The 5,728-nt window shown below is 55.7% G+C and overlaps 1 non-coding gene across 1 annotated transcript; it reads right to left on the reverse strand.

Moving 5' to 3' along the window:
* Nucleotides 1–1,440: 1,440 nt before the first annotated feature.
* Nucleotides 1,441–1,512, reverse strand: trnaw-cca (transfer RNA tryptophan (anticodon CCA)). Its single transcript has one exon. It is a non-coding gene; the product is annotated as a tRNA-Trp (tRNA).
* Nucleotides 1,513–5,728: the final 4,216 nt, after the last annotated feature.

Below are 5,728 nucleotides of genomic sequence, written 5' to 3' on the forward strand. Positions count from 1 at the left end.
CACACTGGGGAATAGAGGAGACAGCCCACACTGGGGGGAATAGAGGAGACAGCCCACACTGGGGAATAGAGGAGACAGCCCACACTGGGGAATAGAGGGGACAGCCCACACTATGGAATAGAGGAGACAGCCCACACTGGGGAATAGAGGGGACAGCCCACACTGGGGAATAGAGGAGACAGCCCACACTGGGGAATAGAGGGGACAGCCCACACTGGGGAATAGAGGAGACAGCCCACACTGGGGAATAGAGGGGACAGCCCACACTGGGGAATAGAGGGGACAGCCCACACTGGGGAATAGAGGAGACAGCCCACACTGGGGAATAGAGGGGACAGCCCACACTGGGGAATAGAGGAGACAGCCCACACTGGGGAATAGAGGAGACAGCCCACACTGGGGAATAGAGGAGACAGCCCACACTGGGGAATAGAGGGGACTGCCCACACTGGGGAATAGAGGGGACAGCCCACACTGGGGAATAGAGGGGACAGCCCACACTGGGGAATAGAGGAGACAGCCCACACTGGGGAATAGAGGAGACAGCCCACACTGGGGAATAGAGGAGACAGCCCACACTGGGGAATAGAGGGGACAGCCCACACTGGGGAATAGAGGAGACAGCCCACACTGGGGAATAGAGGGGACAGCCCACACTGGGGAATAGAGGAGACAGCCCACACTGGGGAATAGAGGAGACAGCCCACACTGGGGGGAATAGAGGGGACAGCCCACACTGGGGAATAGAGGAGACAGCCCACACTGGGGAATAGAGGGGACAGCCCATACTGGGTATTCTTTCTGCGGGTTTTCACACTCTGGGTAGAATTTAAGTTGGACTCCATGTGGAATAAGTCGGAGCTGGAGACAGTGGCTGAGGAGAGGTGGCTGTGGAAGCGGGTGTGTGATCCGAGCTGGTGAAGCACCTGTCGAGACAGTTGCGGCTCCAAGCCTCTGGTGCGGAGCTCCATGCTCCCTCCTCAGTGCCGCTGCCCGGTCTGCGGACCACTGCCGTTCTCTCATTGTCTAACCCGCACAGCCTCCCAGTTTGCCCGGACCGTGCAGTGGGACAGTGCAGAGTTGTCATCGAGTCATAGCGGCACAGAAGAAGGCCATTCGGCCCATCGAGTCCATGCCATGTGTGTTGGGGCTGTTGCCAGGGCGCAGCCTTTGCCAGGGGGGCCGTGAGCCTGCAGCCTGCCGGCAAAGCAGGACCTGGGCATTGCAATAAGCACATCAAATATCATATAGAGCAAATAATAGCTGTCATTAGTCAAAATGGGGATTTCAATAGTCATAAAATATAAGCAATATATAGTAAATAAAATCTAATATATAATAAATAATATAATGAAAGAGTTTGTAATAATATATGGAACATGAATAGTAATAATAATAAATAAATAAGGCTCAATATTTGCAGCTGTTGTGTAAAAGATGTGACCCCGACGTGATTCGAACACGCAGCCTTCTGATCTGGAGTCAGACGCGCTACCGTTGCGCCACGAGGTCTGGGAGAGAAATCTCGGGAAAAGTGTTTAAAGCTGCGACTCGGGCTTCCACCACTGCCGTCTCAGCCTCTCGCTCTCCTTCATATTTCCGGCGTTACGGCCCGACCCGTGCCCGCTCCCCGGCCTCTCCTCCCGGCCCCCCACTCCAGCCGCTCCCCGGCCTCTCCCCCCACCCCGGCCCCCCACTCCAGCCGCCCCGGGCCCACTCTCTCTCCCTCCCCAGTGCCGGGAACGGAGCAGCGGCGTCACCTGCTGGCGAAGCGCGGGAAATACAGCGCCGCCAGCAGCCGGCAGAGGGCGCGCCAGAGGCAGGGGTGCGGAGCCTGAAAGCCACCAGGGGCTCTGAGTCTGGGCTGGACAGGGTGGAGGGTGTCTACCCCTTCATATCACCTGCAGGCTGTAGACAGCTGGTGCCACCGAGAAAAGCATGGCCACGTTTCTTATACATGATTCCATCATTTTCTCTTTGTTGTCAAGTGACACTGATAAGGCCGGCATTTATTGCCCTCGAGAAGGTGGTGGTGAGCCGCCTTCTTGAACCGCTGCAGTCCGTGTGGTGAAGGTGCTCCCACAGTGCTGTTAGGGAGGGAGTTCCAGGACTTTGACCCAGCGACGATGAAGGATCGGCCGATATATTTCCAAGTCAGGATGGTGTGTGACTTGGAGGTAATGGCGTTCCCGTGATATTGTTGTTCTTCTCAATGGTGGAGGTTGCAGGGCAGGGAGGAGCTGTCAAAGTAACACCCTGTAGATTGCACATACCACAGACATGGTGCGCCGGTGGTGGACGAGTGGATGTTGAGTCCAGTGGAGGGGCACGATCATGTGAACACCTATATCTTGGATGCTGTCGAGATCCGTCAGTGTCGAGTCTGTACCCATCCAGGTGAGTGGTGAGTATTCCGTCACACTCCTGGCCTGAGCCTTGTTGATGGTGGAGAGACTTTGAGGGTCAGGAGCAATGTTCCCTGTAAGCTGGGCGGCCGCACTCAAGTGAACCTGCACAGCCGTCTCTTCAATACAAAAACCGTGCATAGCCCCTTAAAAGGGTCGTGGGCGCCAAAAAAAATAAGAAGGAAGATTGGTCAGGAGGCACCCATGACCCTTTTAAGGGGCTGTGACCACTCCGCCATCACCCCCAACACCCTTCCCCTTCTCCCGGAACCTTCCCATGCAAGCGCAGGAGATGCAACACATGCCCTTTTACCTCCCCCCTTCCCACTGTCCAGGGCCCCAAACACCCCTTCCAGGTGAAACAGCGATTTACTTGTACTTCTTGCAATCTAGTATACTGTATTCGCTGCTCACGATGTGGCCTCCTCTACATTGGGGAGACCAAACGCAGATTGGGTGACCGCTTTGCGGAACACCTCCGTTCAGTCCGTAAGGGCGACCCCGAGCTTCCGGTCACCTGTCACTTTAATTCACCGCTCCATTCCCACTCGGACCTCACCATCCTCGGCCTCTTGCATTGTTCCACGGAAGCTCAGCGTAAGCTCGAGGAACAGCACCTCATCTTTCGATTAGGCACTTTACAGCCCTCTGGACTCAACATAGAGTTCAACAATTTCAGATCATAACCTCGGCCCCTATCATCATATTGATATACCTATCAATTCGTCCAATAAAAAGCGACGAGTTAGGAACGTAACTAAAGGTTTTTATTGACTAAATAACAGAGCCCACCCTCGTGGGTGATCGGGTCCAACAAGGAGGAATACCAGCCAGTCGACTACCTTTATACCTGGGCAGGTAGGTGGAGCCATGGGCGGAGTCGGAGGTGGTCAGCCCAGGTATAACAGCGCGACAAGAGGCGACCTCGTATAGTGATACAACAGTGAGAACGGTGATAACAATACAACAGTGATAACTATAGTGTAACGATAGTGAACGATAAAAGTGGTTTACCACATTCACCCCTTGTTTAGATTTGAGTCCGGCGGGGTGAAGTGTACTACCAGTTCTGGTATGTCAGTCTGTCCGGAGGCCTCGTAAGCCTCTCCGATCGTCGCAGCGGCGGTGCTGCATTATCCGGTGTTAGTGCTGGTGTCTGCGTGGTCGGCGAAGGCTCGTGGGGTTCCGGCATGCCGTCTACCTGGGCTGGAATTGGGGGGGTGGTGGGTGGGGGTAAAGGTGGTGTCTCCGGAGTGCCCGAGGGTGCGAGGTCTCGTAAGGAGACAGTGTCCTCCCGCCCGTCTGGGTAAGCCACGTAGGCGTACTGGGGGTTGGCGTGCAGGAGGTTCACCCTCTCGACCAGGGGGTCTGTTTTATGGGCCCTCACGTGCTTTCGCAGCAAGACGGGCCCCGGAGAGGTCAGCCAGGTTGGTAGAGTGGTTCCCGTAGTCGACTTCCTGGGGAAAACAAACATTCGTTCATGGGGGGTGGCGTTAACGGCAGTGCAAAGTAGTGACCGGACGGAGTGCAGCGCTGTCGGGAGGACTTCCTGCCAGCGGGAGGTTGGGAGGCCCTTAGACTTTAAGGCTAAGAGGACGGCCTTCCATACCGTCGCGTTCTCTCTTTCCACCTGGCCGTTCCCTCGGGGGTTGTAGCTGGTGGTCCTACTTGCTGCAATACCTCTCGCTAGTAGGAACTGACGGAGTTCCTCACTCATGAAGGAGGAGCCCCGGTCACTATGTATATAGTTCGGGAACCCGAACAAGGCGAAGAGGTCGCTCAGGCACTTGATGACCGTGGTACTGGTCATGTCTGGGCAGGGGAAGGCAAAAGGGAAACGGGAGTACTCATCAACGATGTTGAGGAAGTACACATTGCGGTCAGATGACGGTAGAGGCCCCTTAAAGTCGATGCTCAGGCGCTCGAAGGGGCGGGTGGCCTTGATCAGGCTTGCTCTGTCCGGCCTATAGAAGTGCGGTTTGCACTCGGCGCAGGTCTGGCAGTCCCTGGTCATGGTCCTGACCTCCTCGATGGAGTAGGTCAGGTTGCGGGCCTTAATGAAATGGTAAAGTCTGGTGACCCCGGGGTGGCAGAGGTCGTTGTGGAGGGTCTGAAGTCTATCAATATGCGCGCTGGCGCATGTAATTCGTGAAAGAGCATCAGGGGGTTCGTTCAGCTTACCTGGCCGGTACAAGATATCATAATCGTAGGTGGATAGCTTGATTCTCCACCTCAAGATCTTGTCATTCTTGATTTTGCCCCTCAGCTTGTTATTAAACATGAAAGCAACCGAACGTTGGTCGGTGAGGAGGGTAAATCGTTTGCCTGCCAGGTAATGCCTCCAGCGCCGTACCGCCTCCACAATTGCCTGGGCTTCCTTCTCGACCGACGAGTGTCGGATCTCGGGGCCCTGTAGGGTCCTCGAGAAGAAGGCCACCGGCCTCCCCTCCTGGTTAAGGGTAGCGGCTAGGGCGAAGTCGGATGCATCGCTCTCCACTTGGAAGGGGATGGACTCATCCACTGCGTGCATTGTGGCCTTGGCAATGTCTCCCTTAATGAGGGAGAAGGCTGCGCACGCTTCCTCCGTGAGGGGGAAGGATGTGGACTTCATGAGGGGTCTGGCTTTGTCCGCATAATTGGGCACCCATTGGGCATAGTAGGCGAAGAGCCCCAGGGTTCTCTTAAGTGCCTTAGGGCAGTGGGGGAGGGGTAGCTCCATGAGGGGACGCATTCTTTCGGGGTCGGGGCCGATGAGTCCGTTCTCTACTACACAGCCAAGGATGGCAAGGCGCGAGGTGTTAAACACACATTTCTCCTTATTGTAGGTGAGGTTCAGCCGTTGGGCTGTACGGAGGAATTTCTCCAGATTCACGTCGTGGTCGCGACCGCAGATGGTGACGTTATCTAGATAGGGGAATGTGGCCTGCAGTCCGTTCTGGTCAACCATCCGGTCCATCTCCCTTTGGAAGACCGAGACCCCGTTGGTGACACCGAAGGGGACCCTAAGGAAGTGGTATAGGCGCCCATTCGCCTCGAAGGCGGTGTACTGGCGGTCCCGGGGTGGATAGGGAGTTGGTGGTAGGCCGACTTAAGGTCGATGGTCGAGAATACGCGTTATTGTGCAATCTGATTGACCATGTCAGATATGCGGGGAAGGGGGTATGCGTCCAGCTGGGTGTATCTGTTTATGGTCTGGCTGTAGTCGATGACCAGGCGATTTTTATCTCCGGTCTTAACGACCACGACCTGGGCACGCCAGGGGCTGTTGCTCCCCTCGATGATGCCCTCCTTCAGGAGACGCTGCACCTCAGAGCTAATGAAAG

The sequence above is a fragment of the Somniosus microcephalus genome, chromosome 17 (assembly GCF_052327205.1).
Source record: "Somniosus microcephalus isolate GS21.2 chromosome 17, FLI_Smic_1.0, whole genome shotgun sequence".
In the NCBI taxonomy this organism is placed as follows: Eukaryota; Metazoa; Chordata; class Chondrichthyes; order Squaliformes; family Somniosidae; genus Somniosus; species Somniosus microcephalus.